Source organism: Panthera onca, chromosome C2, assembly GCF_046562875.1.
Source record: "Panthera onca isolate mPanOnc1 chromosome C2, mPanOnc1 haplotype 2, whole genome shotgun sequence".
In the NCBI taxonomy this organism is placed as follows: domain Eukaryota; kingdom Metazoa; phylum Chordata; class Mammalia; order Carnivora; family Felidae; genus Panthera; species Panthera onca.
The window spans coordinates 91734934-91749215 of NC_138347.1; the positions used below are offsets into that span (position 1 = coordinate 91734934).

Below are 14282 nucleotides of genomic sequence, written 5' to 3' on the forward strand. Positions count from 1 at the left end.
AGAATCTACTATGTGCCTTACCCTCTTAAATTCTTCAGCAATTTACAGAACTGGAATATTCAGAGGCAGACATTCCGCATGTTTAGGACACAAGCAAAACAGAAGCAGCTCCAAGTCTTTTATTAAAGAACATATTTGGTATTTCACAAAAATGTATCAACATTATCACTGGGAGAAAAACAACTTTGTTGGATCTTAATTTGACCAGATTTCTAACCTAAGGTAAGAGCTCATTAACCATATACTAAAACAAAATAATAATTCAATGGTTCAAGGTATGAAATAATTTAAACCTCAAGTTATATAAATTAGGAAAATACCTTTGCCCTTATATATTGTTTCCTTATTTCAGATGAAGATGATAAAACCTCTCACAAAAAACGGTAGTGAGGACTAAGTGATATAAACTGATATGAAGCATAAAAAGCATCCTCAGCTGCCATTATTAATGAGAGAATCCTATCTCCTGAGCGAGACAAGAATGGAAAAAAAAAGATTAAAAACCACAGTTATAAGTGTTAATCCCAAAGCAAGTTCTTTTAATGATATTCACATTCTAAGCCAACCTACTTGGAAGCACATCTTAATGTTAAGCAAATCAAAATTTCTAATCCTAAAAAAGCAAAACAAAACAAAACAAAACAAAAACTGTGTAATTTTGCTAATGTATCCTCATTTCATACTTTGGCAATCTTCATTCACATAGGAATCATGCATATTAAAGGATTTACTTAAGCATATCAAGTAATAATTTCTGAATTAGAAACAAAATATTTTCATTACACTTTATAAACTCACAAGTTTACTATATGTCTGTATGTTATCTTGATATGCATTTAAAAACATATGTATCACACAAAAAATAATTTTGCAAATATTTCCTATCTCCCATTATAATCACTACCATCTTAAAAACCATCATCTTTTTTACTACTTTGAAAAAGACATAATGATTAGCAGAGGCTTCCATAAGTTAAATGAAATGTCACTGTTTTAGTCAACTCAGGCTGCCATAACAAAATACTATAGACTAGGTGGGTTCAACAACAAGAATAGATTCCTCATAGTTCTGGAGACTGGAAATGTAAGATCAAGGTACCAACAAGGTCTGTGTCCAGTTAGGACTCTCGCCTTGGGCTGCAGACACCACATTCTTGTTGTGTCCTCACATGGACTTCCCTTTGTACCTGGTACATGGGTGGAAAAGAAGCAAGCTCTCTGGTGTCTCTTCTTATAAGGGCAGTAACACATCATGAAAGTCCCACCATCATGGTCTCATCTAAATCTAATTATCTTCCAAAGGCCCTATCTCTAAATACCATCACATTGGAAACTAAGGCTTCAACTTATGAATTTTGTGATACACAATTCAGTCCATAGCAGTCACTTTTTTTTGGAACACAGTATGACAATAGCTAGAAGAGCAGATGTATAAACAACTTTAAGCCTCCTCTGTCTCTTTCTCCGTCTCTCTCTGTCCCTCTCTCTGCCTTCCTCTCTCTCTCTCTCTCTCTCTCTCTCTCTCTCTCTCTCTCTCACACACACACACACACACACACACCTTTCAATCCTGTCATCCATTCCTTCTTTGTGTCCCTAATGCGAGAGGTTATGTAACTATTCAGTTCCTCAGAGTACTCCTACTTATTATAGAAAGTGTGATTTTAGGAAGCAATATTTGCCTTTCCCCCATAAATAAAAAAATTGAAACTATCAATATAACATTTGAAAATGAATTTTAAGATCATAAAAGAGAAGGAAATTCAAAACTCAACATGGTCATTTAACCCTCCTCACTAATTTTAGAATAAACTACTAAAAGGAAAATGGGACCAATAAGAAAGTAAATCTGTTAGCAAATTATTAGAGATGCATACATATACAAAACACAAATATACACATAAATGTTAATTATACATCACAAATCTTACAGGCATGGAAGAAGTTACTATCAGAATATATACTGTTAAATCTGTAAAGAGGCTTTCAGTAATCTGGCTAAGTTTAAACTTTGATTAATATCCCATTCAAATGTTTTGCTCCAGGAAAACATGTCATACTGTTTTATGCCTCTCTATATAACTACATTTGGGGGGACAGGGCATAGACTATGCAACTGCCACTCCTCCTGCAAAATGTAATTCTAAAAGTTAAATACATTGCTCAGAGAAGAATTATTATTCTTGAGTATTTTATCCATAAAAAAAGAAAATTAAAATACATCAAGAATCTATTACAAGAATTAGATAAGGAATGGGAAATTACAATGAAGCAAAACAGAACAAATTAATAAAGAAAAAAACAGATAAGAAAACTGAAAATATAATTATTAAATTCAATAGCTGATTATTTGAAAGAACAAAATTACTAATGAGCCTATTTCTATAAAAACAGAGTAGAAATCCACAAAAATGAAAAGTGATAAAAGAAAAAAACATAGTCAAAATAAATTTCAAAGAATGGAGTATGTGGCTAAACGTAACAGAAATAAATCTGAAATTCCTAATAAAATGGATAATTTTCTAGGAAAATCTAACTTTCTAAAACTGACTTCAGAAGAGATGGAAAAATCTAAAGACTGACCTACATAGAAGAAATAGAGCAATTTGTAAAGAGATAAATGTAAAAACATCAGTCCCAGAGGATTTCATGGGGAAATCCTTTTTGTTTTTTAAGATCACACAATTTTAATGCCTCTAAATTTCTTAGATAGTGTAAGTTAAAGAGGAAATCCCCCTGGCCCAACAATGATTGCATACACACATATGCCCTTAAATCAATATAATTTATGAATATCAAAGCAAAATCTTGACACTAGCAAATATAATCCAAGTATACACAAAAAGAATCATACATCATGACTATGTGAGATTTACTCCAAAAATCTAAGAATTTTCAATATTAGGAAATCTTTTAATTAAATTGTGTGATAATATTAATAGAGCCCAGAAACATATTTTATCATCTTTGTTAATGCTGAAAAACCACTTGTCAAAATTCAATAACTATTTTTAAAATTTTTTCTATGTTTATTTGAGATGGAGAGAGACAGAGCATGAGCAGGGGAGGGGCAGAGAGAGAGGGAAACACAGAATCTGAAGCAGGCTCCAGGCTCTGAGCTGTCAGCACAGAGTCCCACACGGGGCTTGAACTCATGAACCGCGAGATCATGACCTGAGTAGAAGTGAGATGTTTAACTGACTGAGCCACCCAAGTGCCCCTCAGTAACCAATTTTGATTAAAAAAAAAAAAAAAAAAAAAAAGAGGTTAGAGTGGGAGAGAGCCAAAGCATAAGAGACTGTTAAAAACTGAGAACAAACTGAGGGTTGATGGGGGGTGGGAGGGAGGGCAGGGTGGGTGATGGGTATTGAGGAGGGCACCTTTTGGGATGAGCACTGGGTGTTGTATGGAAACCAATTTGACAGTAAATTTCATATATTAAAAAATAAAAATAAAATAAAAAAAAGAAAAAAAGAAAAAAAAAAAAGAAAAAAAAAAATTCTTAATAAAATAGGGGCACCAGGGCAGCTCAGTCAGTTAACAGTCCGACTTCGGCTCAGGTCATGATCTCGTGGCCCATGAGTTTGAGCCCCAGGTCAGGCTCTGTGTTGACAGACCAGAGCCTGCTTCAGAGTCTGTGTCTCCCTCTGTCTGCCCACTCCCCGCCCCCACTCATGCTCTCTTTCTGTCTCTCAAAAATGAATGAACGTTAAAAAAAATTTAACTCAATAAAATAGATTTAAATAGCAATTTCCTTTACATGATAAAATAAATCCAGCTTAGTCCAAAACCCACTATCATGCTTAATAGAGCCACACCAGAAGCATTACCAACAAAATCAGAAAGAAGACAAAAGCCCCATCACCAATATTACTTAACATTGTACTGAAAATACTAACCGAAAAATTAAGAAAAAGAAGTTATAAATGTATTTTTTGGAAAGGAAGAGGTAAAACTGTTACTAACTACAGATATCTAAAAATATAATTGTATGCATAGAATACCCAAGACAGTCAAATGACTTTTGTCACATACAGCTGACAAATCAAACACACTGTGGGGATAAAAGGTATTGAAAGAATTGAATTCGCAAAAAGACTGTAACTAGATAAGACACATAAACTATCTCCAAGCTTCCAACGTTCTGTTGGGACGAAACAGGCATAAAACACTACTCAACCACCAATAAGTGGATACTTTCCAATTCTTTCTTTATATAAAAGGAAGGAGATAGAAATGGAAGATCCCTCTAGAGGGTAAGGCCAAAATCTATGGGACACAGACACTAGGGAGCCATACCTAAAGAGCAAAACCAGGACCTAATTCAAGATATTTTTTTTATCCTCTGGGTAGTGAGCTGGCAATATTTACCTAGAGGAATTTCAGAATTGCTAAGAACCTCTGACTGTATACTATATGGTACCCATTCTTCTTATTTTCAAATCACAGTAATTATTGCCAAGTAAAACAAAAAACAACACAACTCAACACAGAACAAAACCAGTATCTTTATTTGCATGTAATTCATAAAGATGAATGTGAAACCAAAACAATGATAACTACTTTAGACTGGATGGAAACTAGAAAGATGGGGAACAAGGTGGAAAGGAGGACTTTTCTGTATACATCTTCTCCTATCTAAAATTTTTGGAACCATGAGAAGGAATTCCACATTCAAAAAATAAAATGGGGGCACCTGGGTGGCTCAGTCATCTGACTGATAGTTATGCATCTGACTTGGTAGTGGCTCAAGTCCTGATTTTGTGGTCATGAGATTGAGTCCCATGTCCAGCTACATGTTGAGCGTGGATCCTCCTTGGGATTCTTTCTCTACCTCTGTGTCTCTACTCCTCTCCTGCTCATGCTCTATCTCTCTGAAAATAAATAAACTCAAAAAAGAAAAAAGAAATTAAAATATGTCGTAGGGCATACTGAAATACCGGAAAAAGCATTAAGAGAAAGAGATATGTTTCCTATGTTTGTGGTTTGATCAGTTTAGTGTAATATACCAAGACAGAAAATATATTGTAAGCACATATATGGGAAAGGAAACTATGTTTTCGGTATGTTGAGTACCCATTATATCTTCAAGCCATCCACTGGTTTTAGGATGGCCACTGATTCAGGTTTGCCTGGCACTACTCAGGTTTGAGCACTGAAATTCCCATGTCCTAGGAAAACCCTCTTCAGAATGAAAAATATCCCGGATTTTAGGAATGGGAACAGAAGGTTAGAGGAAACACAGAAAATCCATATGGCAGCTCAAAAAACGGAAGCAAAAAGTAACACTCTATTTAGTTTTAAATGGATATGACATAGATGATCCACTTTGAGTAGTTACTGTTTTTCCCTCAACTACTGGTTGGCAACTGTGATTTGCAGTTCATAAAATGAAACATGTATTGTTGCAGCACTGAGTGATGTGACTTATATGTGCAACCTAAATGCATTGTAATCATGAGCATTAACAATCATCTTTCACTTGCTTGTGGATTAATTGTGTGCTTTGCATTGAGGTAAATGCTAGTTTAATTTTAACATTGTGAATACTTTGACCAGGTTTTCTAAGAGTTCAGATAATGAAATGAGAATGATTACAATACAAATGTCAGTATAAGCCAGACAACTGTATTATTTTAATGACAGAAAGAAAGACACATGCAATTGTATTAGGGAGGTACTTAACCAAGATAGAGCATTCCTATACAATAGGCACAAAGGAAATTGGGTTTAGGCATGATGGAAAAGGGGATGCAAAAGGACACAGGGAGTCTAAATTTCACAAGTCCTAGATGAAACAGGAAAGTATTTATAGATCAGTCATATGTTTTGTTTTGTTTTTTTCATCTCCCCAAACTACATCATGTTCAGTCAAAATAGCCACTGTATTAGTCTGCAGACACACCACAAGAATAAATGCACATCCTACCATCCACTTGATTATTTTATAAAAGTAAATAAAGTTACACTTCCTGATTCAGAGATTACAACCATGTAGACAAACATAAGGATAATTTTGATAATAGATGTGTTGGCCTATCATAGTATAAACCTGATTTAATCAGACCTTATTAACAAACACACTTTTCTCAGTATATCCAATGATACACTGAATCAGAACAACAAAATGTTACTTCTAGTTCTTAGGTGCTTTGTTTTGAAAAATGGAGTTTCAAATCTTCTAGGTTTTTATGAAGATATTATGAAGCTACAGAAAACATAAAACAAGGAATGCTGGTATCTTACCCAAATAAGAACTAGACATTACCCATTATATTAACGTGCTATTACCCTCCAACAAATAACACAGACCCAAAGGCATAAAACAACACAAAAGTATTATGTTACATTTCTGGAGGTCAGGATTTTGAAATGAGTATTACTGGGTTAATCAAGGCATTAGGATGAAAAATCAAAGCACTAGCATACCTGAGTTCTTCTGTGGAGACTCTAGGGGAGAATCTATTTTCTTGACTTTTCCTCCTTCCAGAGGCCACCTCCATTCCTTGCCCGGTGCCCTTTCAAATCTTCAGAACAACCGATGTCTCATTAAGTCTCACAGACCTCATCATTCTGACAAGGACTCTTCTCCCTCCCTCTTCCACATTAAAAGACCTTTGTGATTATACTGGGGCCACCTGGATAATCATGGCTATTCTTCCTATCTTCAAGTCAGGTAATTAGCAACCTTAATTCCATCTGCTATCTTAATCCCCATCCTGTCATATAACATAAATTCACAAATTCTAGGAATTATGACCTGAATATCTTGTGGGGCCATTATTCTACCACACTCCTCTATCTACATATTTGGCAGACTACATGAATGTGAATTTTGACAAATCCCAATCAGCTTATGAAAATGCAAAGATATTACCTGCTAAGTGCCCTCCACACCTTATATGCAACACTGCGCAAAGAGTGGTGTTTTGCCCAACTGTGAAATTGAGGATTTCATAATGAAAGCTTCTGATCATTTTTCAGTTATGTCAAAGTGCAGAAGTACTTAATGAGATTTTGGACTCTATAGAAATAACAACATATTCTCCTTAGACATAAGCCTACAAGACAGCTATCATTATTTCTGGCTATACAAAAGGTATTAAAATCTTGGACTGTCATAAATTCGTTTTTAAAGTGTAAGACAAGGATAATGTTCTTCTCTAATTTGGAAATACACTGATGATAAGAAGAAAAGGATCAAAATAAAATACATTTATGGGTGGTTTCTCTAAATCTGATGCACTCTGGTCAAAAGGAATCTAGAAAAAAATGAGCTGACTGCACCTGAGTTGTTCATGTTTAGGTTGAAACAAAAACTCATAAACTACTATAGACAACAACAAAATCAGCAGAAAACAGTACCAATTTAAAGAAGACTATTTCTTTTCTAAAAGCGTAATTTATTTGAAATCCAATTTTGATTTTATGTGTTCATATTATCTACGTACTTTGAAACAATTTTCCCTGAGAAACACAGGTTTAACTTATGGTATCATACAAGGTGCTCTGAAGTTTTCAAAAATGATGAATATTTTTGACAGGGTTAACCTATATGGTAAATGTATACAAGCAAAAGTCCTGGTTGACATAGCTTGTCTGCCAAAACAGGCCTGTAGACACAGGCCTGCAGGTAAATACCTGCTGTTTCAAATAAGTAACATCCTAAGTAATCTTTTTCTTTTCTTTCTTTTGTTTTCTTTTTTTGAGAGGATATTTAGCTTGTTGTTATCACATTGAGCTGATACAAGGAATTAATGTAATGAGGCCTTGATGAGGGCAGAGCTTCAAATTAAAGTAAATGTTACACGTAACTATATTCAATTTTAGTGTTACTTAACAGAAGGAAGACCTAAAGGATGAAGGCAGTTCAGAGGAGTTTCACTGGAAAGGGAAACAAAGAATAAAAATATTCTATTGCATCATGAGACAGAAAGAAATGTACTGTTACTTTGCATTAAATATAGGTAACACCTGTTTACTTAGTTCTTTTAAATTCTCCATTTATAGTTTCAAATTTATCTTAAATAGCCAACAAAAACCCAAAAAAATAGTTCAAATAAATTGTTGTATTAGAGGACAGAACGAGATAAAAATATTGGTATATTTCATACATATTATTTGTTAAATTAGTCTTGTTAATTACTAATCGCCACTTTTAACTATTCTACCTCTGTTCTGCTTAAATAGCAATTTCATAACAGAAAAGTAAATAAGAAATAACATATAACTTCAAATAAATACATATTTTCCATATTTTAATGTTAAAGTAATAACACACATGCATATAATTCTTACATGTTATTTTATAATGGTTGTTTTGGATTAGTTTGGTATGACTGTGTTTCAGGTTGACTCTCTAAAATCTTGATCACCCTGGTATTTGACCTGAAGCCAAAAATATTGACCTGGGCTAGAAGTATTTAGGAGTTAAAAAAAACAGAGCAAAAAAAAAAAAAAACAAGAACCACAAAAAACAAAACAAAAACAATAATCCTACTTTTGTGCTACTTTTTACATTCCCACATTACCTTAGCACACTACAACGTAATTATTTGTATCCTTGATAAACTATGAATATCCTGAGGGAAAATACAAAGGCATAATTAACTCTGTTCCTCTAGTATCCCAAATAGTGCCTGACATATAACATAGGCTCAACAGAAATATTTCTATGAAATTGTCCTTGAAAAATTTTAGCGAGTACTTTTCTAAATATTAACCTGTTACATATTTTATATGTAAATATTTTATATATAAGTAAGAGAATGTGTTTTGCAGGTTACAAACAACCTTTTATTTAAAAGGTGAACATTCGGCTTGAAAACAGAAAATCAATGTTAGAATTATTTTACTTGGAAACATAAATATAAAAAGATGTTTCAAGGACAAGAAAGTACTTCATATATACACAAGTATGAAATTCATACCAAGTAAGTTAACAAGAGGCCATATGTCAAGTTTGCAAGGAAATGTTACGGATTTCTTTCGGTTATTTAAGAAACTGGAGCCACTTGTATAAAGATAATTTTCAGCATCAAGTACTAAATGAATTGCCACCAACCTGATTAATATAGTTAAACATGGATATCTTTGAAATTTACATCAAAAACTATATGCAAAAAGCTTCAAAAGATTTATAAAATTAGGCAAAAAAAATCTAACAATTGATTTATCTATACAAAAATAAAAAGTTGATGAGTTGGGGGTCTTCTCCCTTAAAATATCACTTAGCTCTTAATGGCTGATGTCTTATTCCCTACATAAATATTGTTAATTTTTTTTATTTCTTTAGAAAGGAAACTATTTCAAGTTAGTCTACTGAGAGAAATAAAACATCCATAAAGAAAATATAAGTAATATAATTTCAGCTTAAGGGTAAAGTCTAATACACAAAATTATTTCTACCAGAAACAGTACAATAATTTAAATATTAATAATACTTAAAATGTTTTCTTAGGAATTATACATTAGTTAAGTATAGGATGTAGCTCAAACAAAAATATTTTAATGCTTTTATTAAAATGTACTTTGAAAGAAAGAGACTACCAATCTTTTCTTAACAAGGCTAATCTAATACTGAGATTAACCAGAAAACCATTCTTTAGATGAAATTACATTGTGGGTGTAAGAGTTCTTAAGGACAGCTCATGACAAGAACCTCTAGGTACTTGCCATCAGTGTTTTTCCTTATCTCTCTCTTGTATAGGACTTAGAGTATCAGTAAGATCCTATTATATATCTACTGGGTTAGAAATGCCCAGCTCCTGAGTGTTATAAGGCTATTTATAGGTTTTATTTTTGCATTGATATGCTGCTGTTAGATCATTTAACTGTCCTCTTTTTTTTCTTTTTGTATTATTATTATTATTATTATTATTATTATTATTGTACCGTCAGAAAAGTCTGCCTCTTTAGAAAAGTAAAATAGAGATTAAATTCTGGAACAAATCACATTTATTAAGCAGTTTAGTGAGAACCTTCTCAAGAAAAATCAAGAGTGTGATAATTGCATGTACTTTGGTTTATAGACACCCAGGTAGGGGGGGCAAACTTCAAGGAGCATAAAATGCCTTTAACAGGCTGCAGCATCCAGCCACTCATGAATGCATGATTTCTAATTACTTTTGCAGTTTGTCACTCTTTAACACAATCAAATCTAATTGACCAGAAAATTTTGGTTAGATTGTACTAAGCTATGGCTAAATTTTTACTGTTATTATTCTGGTTTCTTTGTGAACATCTGAACTTTACTGCATCATTAAACCTTAAATTAGATTTTGATAATAAGAATGTTTTACAAAATTTTTCAAACAACTGCAATATTCACACAGGAGCTACTGTACTCTTAAATCCACTGTCATGTCTTTAAAAAAAATACTTTAGATCCATTTTTTTGCGGGTTATTAAAAACAACGGCACTTTAATTTTAAGTAAACACTCCATTTGAAAGCCTTGCACACAACAAATGCCAAATGCTAAAGGTGAACTTATGTTAAGTGCATATCAGAGCATCTTTTGTCACATGAAAGGAATTAAAATCTGAGGGTTCTCAGCTTCAGAATTACTGATAAGGTATACATACAACAAGAGTAGCAATTAACTACCTCAATCTAGATTCTGCATTACTTTGTGTTTATGTTGGGAATCAATGATCTAAGCAATAGATTAGACATTCTTGTCATTAATTCTCTAAGCCTAGAAAGATAATAAAGGAATAAGTGAGTTTATGGTCTAAACATCTATTTTGTCCATATACTCAATGCATAACTAAAACACTGAAGATAAACATTCATGAATTTATTCATAAACATATATGACTGTATTCATTGAAGAGAATAAAGAAAATACTTAATCACACTGGTGAATTTTAAATGCCTCTATAATAAACAAGATTAATAGGATGTGAGATAGCATCATTAGAAAGCCTCCCTATTTAGCTTTCCTTAAACTATATCTGCTAATATTTCCAGTTGTATGTTTATTCTTATTTTCTACAATATGTGTAGAGTTCAGAGAACACTGTGAATGTTTTGGGGGAAAAAAAAGACCTTGTATTTTTTGTTAATGTCAGATGTAGGTCAGTCAAGGAACAGATCTAACCAGTTCTAATCAGTTTGGGTATTGACATCTAAGTACTTCAGGTTTGACTTGGCTATCAAAGAAATGAACAGTGAATATTTAAAGTCATCACAACATGGCTGGACTATAACATCTAATGCAAAAAATTTTAAAACATTATTTCGGGATATGTATCTTAGAAAGTAATAGTGTGTACCAACGCTTCGAAAAATTATCTGAGGTATGCTTATACCTCACACAATGCACCCATTCTCAAAACTAATCATACCTGAAGTAACCTGAATGGGACTATAAATGCATATGATCCTGAATAAAAAGCTATATAAATAATATAGAAAGAAGCAGCTATTAGAAGGGCCCAATCAAGGGCATAAAAAATTCTAGTTTCTTCTAATTCTCCCTTTGTCACTGAGATAACACATGTGGCTCCCTACAGTCATGGGTTCAATTTTCTTATAGACATAAATTCTGATTTAAATTAAGCCAAAGAGAATAGATAAGACCCCCAGAGTATATTGACTTGGCCCACTTCCCATCTTCCACTAGGCTCGCTGCCTAATTGCCATTAGCATCTGATGAAATGTACAGTAAAGGTGGTAAAAAGAAATAAATAAATGCCATTGCTATAAAAAGGAAAATGCAAAAAGAGCAAAAACTGAGGGAGCTAGAATATTATATTAGAAAATATAATTAAACTACAACTTTAATTTTGTTATATAAAATAGCATTTTAAAATATTAAAACATGAATCAAAAGAAAATACAACTTCTAAACACTACTTAAAGAATCAAAAAACTAAAAAAAAAAGAATCACAAAACTAGTCTCCAAAAGGTTCTATGACTCTCCTTTAGATATTCACATGATTTTTTTAATAAGTTATACCCATTAAGAGAGAAGTTGCTAACCAGTAACTCACAGGCTAGATTTTATTCTCAGATTATAGTACTAGATTCAAAATTCTCATTTCAGGTCAATTAATAACAATAATAATAATAAACCCTCAGAATAATAAACTGATGTTTCATTTAAGTATTTTATGGTCAAATCACTTTTGTTCCTAATTCTAATGTACAATTAAAGGGGAAATTCAAACTAAAAATTTTATTTTACTTGTTTATCTTCAATTACTTAAAAAGGAACACATACAGAGCTCAACAGATGCTAGGCAAACCATAACTGCTTTACATAGTAACAAAATTTTACAACCATGTATTGAAATGGAAATGACCTAGAATTGATTCAATCCAATGGCTAAATTTAATCCTCCTCTTGCTTCCCCCTCCCCCACACCACACAATTTACTTCTTTCTCCAGCTTTAAAGTGTTTGAATCTGAATGGCTTTATGAGACCACAGCCTCCTTCCAACAGTCTTGACATTCTCTACTGTCTCACACCCAGATACTTCATCCATTTGTATTACATGCTGGAACTCAAGGCACGTAAATTTGTCACTTTTCTCTGATTTATTCTGACCCCTTCAAATTCAGAACTAAGGGAATACTCAGAAGGTGAAATGATTTGTCCACATTCCTAAAGTATGTTGGTAGACATGCTGGCTCTGCTCAGATTTCCTAGCTCTTGGTTCTGTGCTGCCTTTTGGGTCTTTGTATCATGGATGCCTTGTAAAGTTTCATGCGTAGTAAGCCTAAACCAGCATTTGAACATTAACTGCTGCTAGTGCCTTACAGAAAAACATATTTCAGTCAAAACACTGGCATCATCCTTTCAAAGTCAGAATGTTTCAAGAACAATACACTCTCTTTAGACATATATTAAAATTCTAATGTCTAAGGACACCTAAGTGGCTCAGTATGTTAAGCATCCAACTCTTGATTTCAAGTCAGGTCATGGTGTCCTGACTTCCTGATTTGTGAGTTCAAGCCCCACATTGTCTCTGAACTGACAGTGTGGAGCCTGCTTCAGATGGTCTCCCTTTCTCTCTGCCCTTCCCCAACTCGCGCTCTCTCACTCTCAAAAAATAAATATTTTTTAAAAATAAAAAAAACCCTCTAGTGCCTAAATTGAAGTTTATAGTCTATATGTGACTGTATACAGACAGACGTTCCAAAAAGTTAACCTGTACAAACTTGAAATAAATAAGCAATGCAAAGTCATGCTGAATCATGGCACAAACTGTATTGTTGTCATTTTTCAATAAAATCAGTGGGCCAACCTAAACTAAAAAAAAGAAAAATAAATAAAACTTTAAGAAGAGACTAATTTGACTACTTATAATAAAATTTACAGTTGTATAAAAATGATTTGATACTACAAATGTAAGAAAATTATACCAATATCAACAGCCACAACAGAATTAAAATATTTAAAACAATTTTTTAATGTTTTTTTTTTTTTGAGAGAGAGAGAGATAAATTGTAAATGAGGGAGGGGCAGAGAGGGAGACACAGAATCTGAAGCAGGTTTCACACTCTGAGCTGTCAGTAAGAGCCCGACACGGGGCTCAGACTCATGGAGTGCAAGATCATGACCTGAGCTGAAGTTGGACACTTAACATACTGAGCCACCCATAGATCGCTGGAATTAAAATACTTAGATAATGCTATCTAAAGAAATGTATTCAAGTCCATGAAATAAAAGATGAATAGGAATTGGAATGCATAAGAATTTGCCACAGAATAATGCTCTCATTCTTTCCCCCCAAATAAGCAGTTCTTGGCACATAATAGAGGTATGCCAAGTCACCTTATTAAAAGTTGACTCAAGAGTAAAAGTCTTACATTCTAATTAAAGTAATTAGGTCTTACTTCAATCGAATGATCCTAGTGCAAGCAGAGGGTCTTTGTAGGCTACAGGACTCTGACAAGCTGAACCCAGGGCTCTTCATCCAGGTGCCTAACAGTCAAAGCTCATTTCCTGTTCATAAATCAAAAAACAGAGGTGATCAGTTTAAATTGGGAGCTGTATTAGATAATTTATCAGTTGGCTCCTGAATTTCATTCTTTAGTTAATCCTTTTTAAAGTTACTTTATCAGTTCTTTTTACTGTAAGCAGCCTGAAATTATTCACTCTTTTTGCAAAAATGTATAAATACACATTTTTTTTAAAGAACAACATTTCAAGGACAAATGTATATACAATCAGACAAATACTTTTCTCTCTTGCTCTCATTTTTATGTTTTATGTGCCTTAATTTTGCTAGCCTAACTGGCACACTTACCTCGTGCCATGTACTAAGAA

The 14282-nt window shown here is 33.2% G+C and overlaps 1 protein-coding gene across 8 annotated transcripts in view; it reads right to left on the reverse strand.

Annotated features, from left to right (window-relative positions):
• The window catches only part of NAALADL2 (N-acetylated alpha-linked acidic dipeptidase like 2), a 1341335-nt gene that overhangs the window by 1010215 nt on the left and 316838 nt on the right, over window positions 1-14282 (reverse strand). For all 8 annotated transcript variants that reach the window (XM_078432146.1, XM_078432147.1, XM_078432148.1 and 5 more), the window contains one exon: window positions 13850-13958. The gene's annotated coding sequence lies outside the window, so the exon portion shown is untranslated. The remainder of the gene's footprint in view (window positions 1-13849; window positions 13959-14282) is intronic.